This window comes from Aphis gossypii, chromosome 1 (genome assembly GCF_020184175.1).
Source record: "Aphis gossypii isolate Hap1 chromosome 1, ASM2018417v2, whole genome shotgun sequence".
NCBI lineage: Eukaryota > Metazoa > Arthropoda > Insecta > Hemiptera > Aphididae > Aphis > Aphis gossypii.
The window spans coordinates 55,466,246-55,485,511 of NC_065530.1; the positions used below are offsets into that span (position 1 = coordinate 55,466,246).

General features: G+C 23.7%; 1 long non-coding RNA gene across 1 annotated transcript; it reads left to right on the forward strand.

Moving 5' to 3' along the window:
• The first annotated feature begins 6,379 nt into the window (after positions 1–6,379).
• Positions 6,380–8,015, forward strand: LOC126548993 (uncharacterized). The gene is made up of 3 exons (XR_007603133.1): positions 6,380–6,861; positions 6,940–7,140; positions 7,645–8,015. It is a non-coding gene; the product is annotated as an uncharacterized LOC126548993 (long non-coding RNA).
• The last annotated feature ends 11,251 nt before the right edge of the window (positions 8,016–19,266 follow it).

Sequence of the window (19,266 nt, forward strand, 5' to 3'; positions counted from 1 at the left end):
CGGTAGTCATAATCTGAAATATTTTAATATTTTATGTACTACGAGTATAGGTATTTAATTTTTAATTTTTACCACCCATCACTCAAAAACAATATCATAAATCGTGTTCTGAAATTCCACAAGGAACAAAAATGGGCTAAAGGTAATATTGTTACCTATTGTTACCTATTTAAAAGTAATACATTTAATAACAAAAAATGTTTCTTGTGATTTTTTCTTGATTGTTTTTTAATATCTTCATGGTTATAAGTAAGTTATAGTTTAAAATAGTTTTTTACTTTTTATATTTTTAATCATGCATAGCTTATTTTAATATAAATATTAAAAACGAATTTAAAAATAACGTTTATCATTATATAAATAAATACTGATTATTAGCTAATAAGTATTTATATATTTGAAAATCTAACTTTGATATACTTACCCCTTCCATCAACTGTAGAAATTTAAATCTAGTAAAAATGGAACATTGTTAGTTTAAATTAGGTATCTACCAACTTTTTACGACATTTTAATTAATTATTTTGATCTTTCATGTTATAATTGAATAAAACATTAAAAACTACTATTCAAGTGTATAATTCATACATTACCTATAGTCATTATCCCAAATGACATACATTAGCGTGTTATCTATTCAAACTACTAACTAGTAATAATTTTGAGTTGACTGTTTATACTATTCACGAGCAGATAGCAGACAATTAATAATTTATCGTCTGTCGGCTTTTACTTATCAAAAGTACAACACGTTCTATATCTTGATAACATATTATTATAATTAAAATTAGTCATTAACAAAGTTCATAATTAAAAATATCACTACCTAATGTTTTTTTCATTATAAATTTGTATGTATTCATTTATTTAACTACTATTAAATCAATTAAAAATAATTAATAAAATATTATACCAAAGTAAATTTTTAGCAAAAACCACATTTTCACTTTTTCAGTATTTATTACAGTAAATGGTTTTAACTGTAGATAACGTTTTTAGTGATTACTGATTATATAAGTCATCTTAAGAATATTTACTTATTTAAAGAGTTTGGATAATTAAGTTTTCAGTGCACCGCCAATTTAAATTAGTAAATATTCGAGAATAACTGTCTACAATATACCTACATATAATTATTATTGAATTATTTATTATACTCACAAATTATACCAAACTACAGAATGTATAAATATCTTATGAATTATACATACGTATAACAATTAAACAAAGTATAAATCAGACATGCTATAATATAAGTAAAAAAAAAAACAATTTTAAATATAATATATACACTATACAATGTATAATGTCATAATGTCTTATTTGAATTTAAGTTTGATAAAATAAAATCAAATTATCTAGCTTAACTACACAATGTACATATTTTGTTAAATAAACATTATGTAAGTAAAAGAAATCAAGTATGTAGTTAGGTTCAAGTTTTAAAAAAATATACATTAAAAGCTATTCTTCGTTGAGTGAATACTTTTTTTGATGAGCTATAAGAGTGTATAATAATATGTTTCCATATTTAACTTGTTAAGTGTTTATTACTGCACTTTAAAAGTGATTTTGAAAAGAATTTATAGTGTGTACTGTATAAGTATAACAAAAGAAAATTTAAAAGTTAAAAAATAATTATTTATTTAATTATACAGCTTTTAATAAAATGAATAATAATATGCTAACTATGTTCAACAAAATTATAGTCATTTTACAAATATTTTTGTGATTTTAATAAATAACTAAGTATCTACCTAGGAATTTTGCAATTCTAGCACATTTTGCAACATTATCTATAAAACCAGAGTTTACTTCCCAATCAATAATAATACTATAAAAAACTTTTATTATATTTAATACTTTAAAAAATGTATTTTATAAAAAAAAAATGCAACAATCATAATCAATAATTTACAACAAAAATGGTCTTTATCAAATTTAGCGTGTTATTGTTTATATTTTATTTAAATAATATTTATGTATTATAATAAATCTATTTATAAAATATATGGTTATGAAGTAGCAATTTATATATTTAGCATACTCTTATATATTGTAGATATAATAGTTTAACTAACAAATTCGTCATTTAAATAAAAATTAAAACAACAACATTTTAAACTTTAAAGTTAACATAATATATATTAAAATTAAAGACAGTTTTATTTTAGACAAATTGTATTCATTTTTCTTAAAAATGTCTAGTCATATTATTCGTTTAAATATCGATTTTAGTATAATAACATAGAACTATAGAAGGCGTCTAAATTTATAGGATCTATTGTGCTCCTTTCTCATTATTATGTAGACATGTAATACATATTCTATCCGTATTAGTATTATAGTGTTTACATTTTGCAATATACTAAATTATTCATAGCTTTACTGTCAAACTAATATCAAACAACAAAAATATAAAATATAGTTTATAATACAATTATTATTATACATAAAATAATGATCAAACGAATAATTTATTTTACATATTAAAATAACATTTAACTTTTAAAATTGTTTTTAAAAACTGATTATAGAATATTATATAGTTGCTTATTTTTAATTTATCATATTCAAGTTTAAAAAAAAATTAATGTTAACGTAAAATCATTAAGTATTACAAAATGTCCTCCTCGCGTTACTCGCATCATATAACTTTTATCACCTCATAACTTAAGTTACTATTTATTATGTATGTACAGGTTGTCTTTATTATAAAAACAGATAAAAGCTAACAATTTTTTAATGCTTAAAAATAAGAAAAAAAGAAAAAAATATTTTTAATTATATTCTGATTTTCATATAAAAAATATCTAATTTTATTAAATTCTAATTGCTTATACTATTTTATTATAATATTTACTTTTGACAAATAAATTACTATAAATTATAAAATATACACTATACAGTCATAAATATTAAACGCTTTAGTTAATTTTAAGATAGTTATATATATAAAAAAAAACCGAATTTGTTCTAATACATCAAATACTATTTTAATATCATATATAATATTTACGAGAACATATAATATAGTAAGAACTGATAACACACATCATTAACGTGTTGTAACTAATAACTGCATTGCTTCAATTTACTTTACTGAACACATTGATATTTAATCCTTACATAAATAATTTTGAATTAGTCTAGATAAGATAGTAGTCTATAATATAAGTTAAAATTTGATTTAATTTTAAAAATGCTGATGACTAATTTAAACAAAATCTAACAAACTATCAAATTCACACCTATAAACTGACGCACCTATACAAAGTTGTGTCCTTATGTATTTTCAAGGTTTCTGCATGTATTAATATTCATGTACTAAATTATAAAGTATTGTTGAACAAGTACAATATAAGATCAATACCTCTTCCGGAAGAAAAATATATTTGAATCATCTACTAAAGTCTAAAATAGGTACAGATCATGACAAAATCACTAACCTTTATTATGCAGTACCTACCTAGCAAGGTATGAAATTTAATATTTTTTGCATATACAAATTTAAAAATAATTTTTAATAATATTACTCAATAACCGCAGAAATTTTTATTGTATATTTTATTTTTAGATCAAACACTTATGAACGACAATAATAATAAATTATCACAACATATTCTTTTATTTTTACTCTATAATATCAATATCGACCCATAACATTTTAACTTTTATTTGCTTTAAATATCCTATATAATTTTGAATTTTTAATGACATAATTTTGATTTTAAAATTAAATACATTTTGTAAACAATAGTTGCTAATATTATTTTCAAACATTATTTTTATAACATTTTCTAAAAATTTTAAAGAAAATAGTTAATATTAAATGTAATTCATTTATACCATCCTACCACAACATTCTATTAATGTATAACAAAATCGTACATACAGGAAAATAAATCATTTATTATTTTTATAAGAAAAAAATTATGAATATAAAATGTCTATTGATATCCAATACACAAGTGGTTTTAAGTGTTTTAACCACAATCATAAAATGTCTTAAATACTTTTTATTTATGTTACATAATATATTTTATTCTAGAAATAATAGTTATGCCTGTGACATATGGTATCATTGGAATCTTATAAGGATTACTGTTATTATTATATACATTTCAAAATTTCAAAAAAAAAAAAACTTTGGATAATAATATTTTATCATCCACTAAAAACTCTTCAACTTAAAATAAATACGACTTAAATATTTCTAGTATAATTCATAATCAATTCAAAATAATTATCATATTATCTTAGCAATTCAAACTGGGGTTGTACCATTAGAAGTACAAATTTAACGTATATTTATGAAAAAATATTTAAATTTATATATTTTTATAATATGTTAAATACCTATAATCATCAATGCTCAAATACATAATGTAAAACATTTGTTCGTTTTATAAAATTATTAATAATTTTGCTATACAATTCTTTTAGATAAAATGTACAATTTTTAAATCAAATTAATATTATCATTGATAAAAAAATATTATGAACTTGAATACTTATTGCCCAGTGATCAAAATTAATCTGTCCTATCCAATATCTACCTCACTTAATTATATTTTTTATTTACATCCTTTGTAATCAATAACATATATTTTTTTATCATACTTGAATTTATACTTTAAAAAGTACTATCTTTTATTCATTTTTTATTTAATACATTTTTTATAATGTAATGTTATTAACACATAAAACTTAGTTTGTTAATTTTATCGTTTTAAAACACTCTGATCACTACACGTAATATGTTTTCAAAAACCACTAAAGCGATAACGAAAAAAATAATAAATATTTTTATAAGCTATATAAATTATAAAATATAAATAAAATATTGATTCTATTAAAATGTTATTTCTTAATTTTTTACAGACTTATGCGCAAGCGCACAGGATAACATAAATTACATATAGTTTTATAGCTTTGGATGAACATAAAAATAAAATATGAAGTGAGCATGAATAATACAACACTGTAGTCTGTAGGTGATAGTTTGTCTCATTAATTTCAAATTTTTATTTAATCTCTCTAGTTGTACTTGAGCATAAAGGGATGAATATAACAAATACAGTGGTAAAATATATCTCAAGTGTTTTTTTTTTTTTTAATCTTTTAGTTATTAATTCATAGATATTCTTATCTTCATATGCTTATAAGATAATTTACAACCATAAAATTAGTTGTAAACATATACTGAGCGTCGATTAATTCAATTCACCCATCAAGATTTCATATCACCTCTATCATCAATGACCCATATGTAAACATGATGGCAGTATACATACAATTATCGAGTTTAATTAATATTCATGTATTTTCCTTTTGTCCTAGTTATAGGCAGTGCTGCAACCACCGTAAGTGCAGGTGGTGCTACACACTCAAATTTACGCTGCATACTAATTGAGTCCCAATACCTGAACGGGAAAAAAATAATATACTAATTGAGTCTGTGTATAAACAAGAAATATACTAATTGGATCCACAGTTGAAAAATCAAAAATATACTATTTATATTGAATAAAATATAAAACCAAATATAATATATGTATATAGATCCGACTATGTGATATCGTTTACATCATTTTTATGACTTTTGCCAGATAATAATATAAAAAACATACGCGTATATAGGCCGAGAATTTCGGATTTTATTTCTACCGTCGCTGCACCGTATAGTGGAAAATTTTTGCCAATATAAAAAATATTTCATCATCACCTATATATTCAATTAACCACAATTAATATTTAAATTAGCCATATTATATTATGAAATATTTAAAAAAAAAAACTTTTTTTAATCATACCAGTAGCATTTTTTGTTACAGACAGTCTAAATAATATCTGTAAAATAAAGGAGGGAAGATGTTTTTCTTTTTAAGTTTGACAGAACTCAATTAGTAAACACCTTAAAACAATTCAAGACTCAATTTATCCTAAAGATTTTATTTTATTTCGTATTATACTCACATTTATATGCCCATTTAATATATGTGTGTACATTTTATTAGATATTTATTTTTGTCAAATATATTAATATATCATACATACCTAACCTAAATCTGAAAATATATTTAAACAATAACGGCGTGACTTTTTAGAAAATACTTAGTAATTATGTTACAAGGAAGTTGTCGGGAACTATTTATTTTTGAAATATATAATTTTCTAACAAGTCATGCCGTTATTATATTTTATACAAATTCATTACATGAGAACCATTCTTTCCATCCAACACTGCACTTACTGATCATGATAAGTACGAAAAAGTGCTAACACCATTATGCACTTTACGATGCATTTTGATTCGCTCAGAATAATAGTGATGCTTCCCTTGGACACATTTGGACTTAATTGTAAGTATACAACGTGGATAATAGTTCGAATGACCGTGATATAAATTTTGTCAAAATTGTACGCAGCAGGCTGAATTTAGCGGGGATGCAGCAAGGTGCATACTTCATAGAGGTTTCATATTATTTTCCTAGATTTTCTAACTTTATAATATGATTTAAACGATGATAAAAAAATTTTTTTTTAATTATCCCAATTCGCTTATTTTAAATTGTTATGGACTCAATTAAATCCCTAATTATGATTTGACTTAAAAAAACATATGAGCCATAAAGTCATGAGGTCTTACCTATAAGTAGTTGAAATATGTATATATTTTTTTAATCCATTTTCACTTTTATCAAAAACCAAAAAAATATTTAACTTATACATCTAATGACTTACAAAAAGCATTTTTTTAAGGGTGGTCCTTCGAGATTTGTAGTTGCACCCCGGTTAGCTGCTGCACTCCGACTTTAAAGACTTAGATCCAGCACTGTGTACGCTTTATCAATTCGGGTAATCGCAATAAGTTCTGTCGTCTTCGGTCAGAATGGCTGACGTAAACGTTTTAATCGCCGACATTTTTCTCCACAGCAGTCGTAATTGTCAATCAATCTGAATTTGCACCGTCATCCGCGAGTACGTATCAAAATCTAGGGGTTGAAGTTAGAAGAAATTCCACTGGAACACAAGTCTCGTACATACATTTGCAAACCTCATAACTTCTAGTAATCTAGTCCAACGAAACATGTCCATTGTTGAGCGGGACCATTTTCTTCCTCCAAAAAAAAAAAGGTTGGTTTCCATTTTCCTTCACATTTTTTTTGACTAAAACTATGTCTAGTTTCCTAAAATATTTTAATCAGTGTTGTAGTGTTGCGTTCCGTATTATTAAAATAGAGTATGGCTATAGGATCACATTAACTAATTTATTGTTTTATTTATTTATTGAATCATTTTTATCGACGTGCATACATTTTTATTATATTCATTCTCTTTTTACTATATTTTATGTTTTATATTTTGTCTAGTTGCGTTATCACCAATCCCTTATTATTTATTTATTATTAGTTATTATTAACTAATTTTTTATTATTATTTTATTTATTGATTGATACATTTCTATCGACGTGCGTACTTTTTTATTATATTCATTCTCTTTTTAGCCACCTGCTAAGTTCGCCGCGTACGGTTGTATTATTATATTATAATTATACTTTAAATAATTGATTTGTTCTTTTATTTTTAATTTAACATTCTGATAACGAATGACTATTTAATTATTTTATTATTTTTAAGAAAAATGGAAAATGAAGGGAAATGGTCAAAAATTATTTTTTGGAGGAAAATGGCTACGGCCCCATTGTTTCTCATTCTATGGGCAAAGGGATGGTTTCGTTTCTGCAGCCGATTGCAAGCAGCCACTGCAGCGACAGTCGCATACAGCAGACCTGGTTTTATTTTTGCAGTCAACTACACGCAGTTGAATACTACTTCGGTACATCACTAACTATCCTACCATAAAATAATATAATAAAATAAATTACATCTCAAGTACTTGAACAAATAATTGAAGAAGAAGAATGCGATGAACAAATCTTAAGTTTGCTGTTCCTAAAAGTCAGCAAAAGAAAAAAAAGTATGTAATATGTTTATTGTTTATAGCTATGCTTAAGGGACGTTTCAAAACCTAATTACAAAACAATAAATTATTGAAATTTACGAAATTATACGCATATCACTTATATAATTTCCCGGTTCCTCGCAAAGAAATAGACAATTTGATTTATACACTACGGTGACTGTTTTTGAATTTACATATCAATATTAAAATGTGTACTCGTATGTACACGCACGCTTTATAAAAGCCAAATTAAGCCATGGTTAAATATAATCGTGTTACGTTTTCAATGACTACGTATCATATAAAATATAATTTAATGAATACCTATAAAATTTAAGCATAATACAGGAATGACTGAGTGAGCACGCTTGAAAAATCAACATGTACATATAGGTACATAAAAAATATTGTTAATTGTGACTTCTATTAGTATATTCTTAAGATAAACATAACAAATATCTTTACTATAATAAACTGCAATAGTTTAGTTACCAATGACTTAAGTCCAATACAATTGATATATAATATTCTATTGATGTACTATTTAGCATTTAGTCTGACATACATAAAGTTATTGTATCAGTGAGATCAGTGTATCATTGATAATAAATAATAATCTATACACCTATACAACTTATAAAGATATATGTACCTATAAATAATAGGTATAGTATAACTTTTAAATAATAAATTAATAAAAGTAAAAACCTTACGAGAATTAGTGCAACTATACACAATCTTTTAATAATATACATGTAGCCCGGTGATATATCTAGTACCTAAAAAACTACCCAGATACAATTTTATCTTCAAAAAGTTCACATTTTTTTTAAGTCGTATTGGCACAACGTAGTAATGTACTTATTTACGACTGCTACTGCTAATATTTATATGTTTTTTTTAATTTTAAAATAATGTATAGTAATAAATAAATATAATAATGATATAAAATATTTATAAATCGTCACATTTAAAAACGATTCTGGACGGACATCAATGTATTTCAGAACGCAATATCTACGTAAAGACATCATTTTAACATCGCATTTTATATGTTTATAATATAAAATAATATCTAGCAGTAATAATAAGCTATTCAATTTTTTATATTTTATAAAGTAATATAATTTTATTATGAGACGCGAGAAAAACTTTAGATAAAAATGTTCAATCTTATTATTTGAGAATTAAAATAACATTTTTATGAAATAATGCCATCATAGTTTGAATATTAAATAATTATTTTATTTTTAATAAATCATTCAACAATATCTTAATCTTGACTTTAAACTTGATGACACTATACGTGATGACTGATGAGAGTATTTTATTCTATAATTTTCATACACCTTGATCATTATTTAGTTAATAAAAAAAACAAATAAAAAATAATATGTCTTGATTATAGTTTACAACTGAAGGACATTGCACGACAAAAATCATTGTTAAAAATGATGTGATCATTATTATGATCATGCGCCTTAGAAATTTGATCGCTTTAATGATAAACTAAATAATAAAAACCCGAATATTTAAATATTAAGTATAACTCATTTACATAAACCTGTCGATTATATGGTATTTTTTTAGATATACATACAACTTACATGAAAACCAATAAAGTTCTTATTGATTATAAGAATTTAGAAATGTTATGTATTCTTGCATCATGTTAATAATTGTTATTATTAAGTTAACAATTTTTACAGCACCTACTATATTATAAGAAACTAAACACGTTTTTATTGATCTATTGTTGTTTTAGAATTATTTACTAATACATTTAAATCAGATATAGAGTTATTAGACTTATAAATTTATAATACTTCAGCATTAATTCTATAAATGATAAACGCACAGCAAAATAAAATACATTTTTAAATTCAATTATTTCATAATTTTATGTACCAATCTTTTCTAATAACTGTATAGGTACTCAAAACAAAATTATAAATCTTATTTGAAAATATAAAACAAATATTAGTCAAAAACAATCCTAATCACAAAATATAAACAAAAAATATATATAATTTTCCATTAATAATTATTTAAAATATTATAAATTGCCTGTAAAAATTGTGTTCAAAAACGTATGAACTAATTGTATAGAATAATTTAATAGCATCGCTATTCTAAGGATGTATGATACGTAGACATATTAAAAATTGCATCTACCATTGAAAAAATAATAATTCTTTATTCCTGAATGCATACAAAACAAAAGATAAGAATTTCATTGTTTGCTAGTCGTTAAAAATATTCTCTTTCTGAATAACAAATCGTGGAAAATAGTATGGTTAAAGCAAGTTGCGCTATATAACTACTATAACTAAATAATTAATACCTATAAACAGAATCCTAAAGCCTTAGAACACTTAAATGTATGTCAATGACAGAGTTCCACAAAAATATACATTTACCTGTTTTGCACGATATTCGAATAAAAAAATTATTTATTTACGTACATCAAAAATCATTTTTTTTAAATTTATTATATAAATACCTATTACGGTTTAAGACCAAGAGATTAAGATTCTTAAAATAATCAACCGAATTAAAAATTAAACGTTCTAAATGAATAGAATATATACTTAAATTTTTTAATTGAAAAATAAATACAATTTTATATTAATATATATCATAGATTGTAGACATATAATCCAATCAGGCATTTATTATATGCTCAGACAAATAGTTAAAGAATTTTATCCACTTAGTTATTTAGTTAAATATCTAAACAGTTCATCAAATTATAAGGTATTAAATGCCTATCAAGTCAGGAAAATAATAAAACTGGAACTTTTCAATATACTTTTATAATACTCATTAACCAACAAAATAAGAATTTAACATTCGTTAGTTTTTACCTTATAAAAGTAACGTACGTTGTTGTACAAAAACCTTATCTTTATTGAACACCACACAAATTACAATTTTATCAATAAATTTAATTTATTACACTTGTAAAAGACGTTACGGAAAAAGATACAGATCATATGGTTGAATTATACAATAATTTAGTGTGTGTATATACGTGTGCTGTGTACAAATTGTGATATTGTGGTGAGCCAATTGAATATTTTGTTCTTTTAAGTTATACTTATTTTTCATATTGCTTAAATATTTATTGTTTTTATTTAATTTTTAAAATATAATAATATAATAACATACAAATAATTGTTTTATAAAAATTAAGATGAATTTATGACAACCAAGATAAAAATAAAAAAAATCGGGAAGGCTACGATAAAACTCTAAAGAAATTCAAAGATATATAATTGAATTCAGGTAAAACTAAAACTCAAAACTAATATTATTTATGACATAAATATGATAAAGTTAAAATAGAAAATGTTGAACATATAATTTTAAAACCGTAACTTAAACTAAAAATATTATTTATGTTGTATATATATAAACCAACAGGTCATAATGAAAGGGATAAATTTAAGCTATATTTAAAAATATAATATAATATTTTATAGCTATAATCCAAATATTTATTAATCATTGCATAACTTTTAACTTAAAAAAATCAGCACTTCACTAAGGCGGTGTTGTAAAATCAGTTATATCAGTAGATCTTAATTCCAGGGAGCAAATTGACTTTATTGATTTAATATCAATATCTAAATTAAATTTCTAATGGGTCATAAACTATCCGGACCACTCAACCTAATATTTATATCATCGACTACTTACTTCAAAACTAGCCACCGTGGAGGTACATAAACTTAAAAATTGTTTTTGGAACAAAGGTTTCCTTAAGTACTTCAGTCCGATAATGGTAGAGAATTTACAGAGAAAATAATTAAAGAATTAGTGGAATTGTAGCCGTGGTGTAAAATAGTACATGAGTGGCCACAGCACTCTCAGAGTTAGTAATCTATAGAAAGATCAAACCAAGATATTGAGAACATGTTACGAGCTTTGATCGTAGATAATAAAAGTACCGATGAGTCAATCGAAATTTATTTTGTATTATGGCAAAAAAACATTTCACATCAACGAATTTTAAGTTATTCATCATATCGAGCCTTATCATTTAATCATATTATAATCATAAAATCGCAGCTGGGAAAAAAACAGAAAATAGTAAATAACTGTTTAAAAAACTAAAGACTGGTGATTAAATAGTATTAAGTATTCCAAAAGTATACCGAGGCCCTCTCAATAATCAAAATATGGATAGGTTAGTGATAGACAATCGGAAAACCGATTACCAAGTTAGCACAGCAATCGATTTAATAAAAAACTTGATGTTCCAAAGAAAAATTTTAACTATATTTAACTATAATATTTTGAGTACTAAAAGACAAATATGTATCCATACATGAAGCTGTAGAAAACTTAGAAAATTTTTATAGCAAAGGTTTTTTTCCATCGTCAACCCAGTCACTGTTTTTGTTTTAAAAAATAAATGTTAAATGTTTTAATTGAATCACTTTTTATTCTCCTAATATTATACATAATTAATAATTAATAACGCTTATTTATAGTTTATGTTTCAAAATAATAGTACTTAAGAACACAACATTTTAAATATTGCGCATATGTATTTTATATAGTACAATAAATAGTTTATTTTTGTTATAATGAAATTTTATTTGATATTGTACCTATAAATTTAATACCACAATAATAATTATGATAATTTACATTAATAAATAATAAATGTAATAAAATCATTTTACTTAATATAATATAAAAACCTCTCATGATTAAATAATCGTCTATTTTCTATAAGATAATAAAGAGTTTTTTAAATTCATTTTTAACTTTCTGGAAAAGATTGTGTAGTTCTTATGAGTGCTAAAAAAGTTTCATTATAAAAAATAATTTTCAAAAATAAAAAAATGTAAATAAATGTTATTTGATTATTTACAAATGTGATAACTGTATTTCAATCTGACACAAAAATAAAATCCAGTTTACTATTAATCTGCATATTATATATAGGAGATAATATTATTAACGGATATTAATAATATTGAATAATGTTGAAAGATTTATAAATAAAAGTTTCTGAAGCAGACAATTCTATAGATAATGAACTAAATTTCATTGTTTATAGAAATAATAACTTTTGCTTATAACAAAAGAACACATTTCTTGGCTTAATAGATATTTACGTAGTGCTCAATCATAAACTCGACCGTCCATAAATAATCAATTAACTAAATAACTTTCATTCAAAATGAGGAATAGTGTTTATTTCATGATTTCTAAACAGATAAAGAAAGTACTGAAATCAACGCCAATTAAAGTACATGTATTATAAATATTACAGATTAAACATTATGTTATATTTAAATTGTTTACATATTCTGATGAATATAATATATGAAAACATAGGCCTTTACCCATAATATACGTATAAACAATTTAATTTTCCACCAAGAATTCAACAGATTTACAAATCTAACATGCAAAACAACAACCACTAAAAAAATGTTAGTTAAAATGCAAATTAAAAAAATATATATTTTTAACTATATAATATGTTATAGAATATTTTGAAAGTCACCTTGCATTATTATTAATGTACTATACCAACAATAGTCAGCACAATGTTAATTTTGATAGAACCATTCGATAAATTCTCAGAGACGATAACATATTTAATTTTTAAGTAGGTTGCACGAAAACGTTCAACTCGGTACTAACGTAATATTAGATAGGTACAAAAACACATAATTTTATAAAAATCATAAATTAAATATATTATTTTGTAAATAAATAATTAAATTCAAAAATGTATTTAAGTTTTAAAACTGAAGAGTATGTTATTCTTTATATTTCAATTGTTAAAGTATGTATAATAATTAATAATATTAAAATCAATATTCTTATTTAATATCAAATAATTTGTTGGTTGGTGATATGATATATTACGACTTACGTTCTACTAAATTTCAAAAATGTCGTTATAACCCACCAAAATATATTAAAAACATATAAGATAACAAAAAATATAAGATAATATTAATATGTTTAATTATATAAAACAATAATTGTAATTAAAAATTATTTATTAGTTCCATAAACTATGGTCTTAAAAAAAATATTTAAATTTTATTTCAAATTTTAAAACTATTATAATTTAATAAAAAATATTATATATTAACTAACTATAAACAACTATCACATTGTTACAGAAAAATCTGACACGTTGGAACACTAGGAACACATTTAACAATTAAGCATTTACTATAACTAAATGCCTTTAATATGAAGTATAGAGAAGAGAAAATAATAAACAGTATATTAATATACTTATATACTCTATCATTACTAAACAAAGGCTTAATAAGTATACCTACCACAAATCGAAACAATAAACAAATTCATTCTTTTTTATAAAATAAACTATTTATAAATCTGATGTCAAGATAAAACTGATCTGATAGATTAATTTATAGTGTAATAATTAATTAATAATTAATAACCTGATAACTAAATTTAGATTTTAAGAATAACTATGTAAAAATAAACAATATATTTAAATAATAATTACATCTAATAAACCGCTGTAAGTTAAAGCTTTTAAAGCATACTTGTATAAAAATAAATATTACCTACATACTTTTTCACATACCTTACTATTATTTTGAGTAAGCTTCTGGGAAGTGTAAAACTTCAAAAAGTGTTATCAATATTGTTATAATAATTTTGAACGCGATTCTAAGCTAATTTCTTAGAATATTTCGAAAATTTATGTTCGTTATTTACTATTTATGTATTTCACGATAACGCTGTCCAGACATTATAAAATAATGTTGTTATACGATATTTCAAAAATGGCTTTTAAATTAAAAACAGAAATACCATTTTTTTTTTTAAAACTAATTCATACTAATTATTTATTTTCAGAACAGTACCAATACTTGTGTAAAATATTAAATAGCATAAATTGTAAATAAGATACCTCCTATATATTATTTTGCTAACACTCAATACCGCTTCAAATCTGTAACACATTAAACATTAAACGAATGACGATATAAAACACAAAATTCAAAATTGGCTGATTAACACTTAAAAAGGAATTTTAAATAATTAATAAAATTTATATAATGTATTATTTTAATACAATAACTACCTACCTATATTATGATAATCGTTGAAGACAAATAATATATAGGTTGTTTTTTTTTTAAAAAAAATACTTAAAAATAAAAATTGGTTGACTTATATTTACTTATATTTGAATAAAATAATTAACCAAAGCTAATGTTATATTTAGCATGATGAAATGTCTATATTATTTTCACATTTATCTACCAAATTAATTAAATATGATCTTTATATAGGCCTATAGGTGACTTAATAAAAATTTTACTGCACACAACATATCCTTCGTTTATGGTCAACTAGATGAATCGAACCATTTTTAAATCTCCTCCAATCATGCACAAACACGTCAAAAAAACTTAAATATGTTATTTAATATCTAAATGAACCGTCTTAGGTTATATTTTTTCATATTATACGTTACACTACATTACAGGTAGGTATAACAAAATTCAAATCTTAAATTCTCAGTAGTCAGCCAGACAGAGATTTCAATGAAAAAAGGTAGATAAAAATACTGCATTTTTCCAATACTTTTCTACCAAAAAAAAATGTACTCATTCCAAACTTAAAAAAAAATGAAAGAATTACATTTTCTTGTGCGTATATTTACATAAAACTAAATTGGTACTACTTTATGAGCTTTAGACAATTCATTCTACGTTTTTATGTCTTATTTATCATTTAGAAGTATTTCCACAGAATAAATTAATTTTTTAATATATTCTTTAGTTTTTACACAAACCTCGAGCATTGTTTAAAGCACTTAAATATTTAAAACATATCGGACACATATAAAATAAACTATAGTAGATAAGCAATAATGTTAAACTCAAGGAAAATAAAATTTATATATATCAATAATAAATAAATGTACTTAATTGAGTAACTACTTACAATTATTTCGAGTAATTTCTAATTATCAACAAAAACTAACCATAGGTATTGATAAAAATATATTTATTAATAAATTTAACTTAATTTGGTATGTATATACTATTGTCAGTAATATAAATTGTTTTTATATTTTTTATTAATGTTTTAGTTTTAATTACAACAAACCTTGTTGATTAGATGAATTTAATTCTGCATTAAAGCTTAATATATTTTACAGTTGTGCAAGTTCAACTTATTATTTTTCAATGTTAATATTTTTTTAGTATAATATTAATAAAATTTTACTTTTAAATTTATCAATTGGCCTAATGAATATTTTGCCTTTAAATAAACAACTAAGTCGAACTAAAATTAACTTCAAATACACTATAGGTATTTACAATAATACTAATATTTAAAATATAAACTGATAAATAGCATATAAGCAATTTTTTTTTTTTTTTGATACTAACAAAATTAAATAATACAACATCAGCAATTAAAGACAAATAATTTAAAATAGATGAAGTATGATGTGAAATTAAATTTCACTATCGTTTACTTTAAGTTATTTCCCAATTGCATTAAATAGATACATTCTAAGGACTAATATCTATCGTCTAATGAAAATTTGATAAATTATTTATGTATCAGTGAATGTCAACATAAGATATTTATAATTTATATTATCGTACTAATCACCTTCTTAAATGAAATGGTGTAAAATAAATATGATAATATTAATGTGCTATAATTTTATAATACCTTATAATTATTATTGATACAGTATAGAAGTCTTATAGTAGTATCTCAGTATAGTTGAAGAAGTTTGTAAATACATTCAGTTTATTTTTTGTACTGTATAATATAATATTGTATATCTAATTATTATTTTCCTATGTATTTTTATAGTTATGAACCAATGTAAATAAAATGTTATGATGTTTTCTGCAGTTAAATTTTATATTTTTGGTACTTCAAAAATCTTGGTAAATGAATTTCAGTATAGACTATATAGTTATTTTTAAACAACCTACCACGTATTATCATTTGAATATCTGATATAATTTTAGATATAGGAATGTATAAATATATATTTTCATAGATTAGTATAGGATGACTACAATATTTTTTTCACCCCCATTTATTTATTATTTTATTCAAAACTAAACTCGAAAGTAAAATGAGTTTTTAAACTTCATCGCTTTATTAATACTTTGAGCTAAGTTTTTACGTACATAATAATCATTATAAAATATAAATACTTAGTCAAGTATTTCAATAAACAGATTTGTTAAATAAATTATAAGCATACGAAGTATAATATATTAATAATGTTCGTTACCTAATCAATATACACTCTTGAAAATTTACTATACTACTTTAACGTTAAACTTACTTCATCTATTTGAAGCTATTGTTTTGTAATTTATTAAAAAAATATTTAAAAATGTATTCTACGACTGTAATTTATATTTTTAAAATAGAGTCTATAATATATGACTTTATAGTGCAATATCTTCATACGACCAAATAAAATGTAATATAATATACTATAGTGTGGTTCTGTAGGGAATCTTTATCCAATACATCGCGGTTGGTTCAATTTTATTAGGGTATCTGTCCCGTTTTACGACGATGATATTATGGACTATGGCTATTTCATCAAAACATTCTAAAACGAGGATCGGTATGTAGCTGTAGCCATATAATAATGGTCATGAGCCGCATTGAACACGTATGTGTATACTATATATATAATATATATTATATATTATATTATATTATAATATATATTATAGGGCCGTCCAAAAGCACGGGTTGATTAGGCAGTCAATTTTCACTCGTTTGTTGAAAAAAAAACCGAAAACAAAAATGACCGAAGGTCTACTTGCGTAACCGGCCATTTAAATGTTTTATCTCCGTAAATAATGCCAGTTTCACTTTCGTATGATATATTTGTAAAGCACACGTATGTCCTCCTTTTTTTTCACATTTAACGCGTATAATACATTTTGTGTGTGTTTGTGTGTGTACGTATTTTTAAAACAAAAAGCATAATATTTGAATAACTACTATTATAATGTGTAGTTACATACGTGTAGACTATGCACTGTGTATACAGTATCCCATATAATATATGACATATAATATATATATATACATACATACATTATGTCAATATGCATTCACCTGCGTTCATTTTTTTATTATGTTCTGAGTTCTCCGGGGCCGTTGTATACATTAGACATTACCAACACTCACACAGCTACACATCATATAATATGCAGTTGAGATTTCGTTGTCTTTGAGGATTCAGAGGGTCATTACACCCGCCCATCCTCTGAATCACCACCCAAAATCTATAAATTTTCAATTTTAATATTTAAATTATATCGAATTCTATACGTAATAATAACTAACTTATGTAGAAATATATTTATTTTAGTTACACTTCATCCAAAATCATTCGAATACAAAGCGAATTGATGACGAACTTAAACTACAAAAATATTAAGAATTTCTTAAACTTTTCACAATACGACATGGGTATATTAGTTGTCTCGTAAAAATACCACGATTTTTCTCTTACGTCCAATTCGATACGACGATTTAAAGCACAATAATTTGTTAACATTTGGATGCGATTTCGTCCTGATGATCGGACATCGCAAAACCGTGAACAAAATACCCAATGCTATATAATAGACTTCTACATAATATAGTTATAATATTATATAGGCATATGTAAAATAATATATTATTGAATTACTGTCTTGGCCGATGTGGCGATTTATATGATTGACATATTAGTGTTTGATTCGATGTCTGACTTGAGACGTCCAAATCATTTGCTGTGAGCAAAATTTCAGAGATGAATTTTGCGGACGATACACGATAGCTTATACAAAAGTTTGGGGGGGAGGGTATCTTTGTTACAATGCAACGTCCATTTAGTATCGATTCGTCGTATTATTTTCGAATCGCGTTAAATGCATTTCATATTGTTGTTCCGTCAAGTCCTTGTACATTTGTATAGTCGCGGTAATGAAGCAATACAAAAAAGCGGATATAGGTCCGCGTTTTTTTTTTTGTATATAAATAATAAGACGTATATAATCCGTTATCGTGCGATATAATGGTATATTATCGTTATAATGTCGACTTGAATAATTTTGAATCGCCCTCGCAGTCGAGATGATATTCTCCGCAGCAGCGTCTAGTGGATCTTATCTGTAAAAAGTGAAAATTGGTGCGTGCTGTAGCTATACAGACATAAAAACATAATCAGATGAAGTGCGGATTTATGGGCAGATACCTAAGTTTAATGGTTTGTCGTGTTCCCT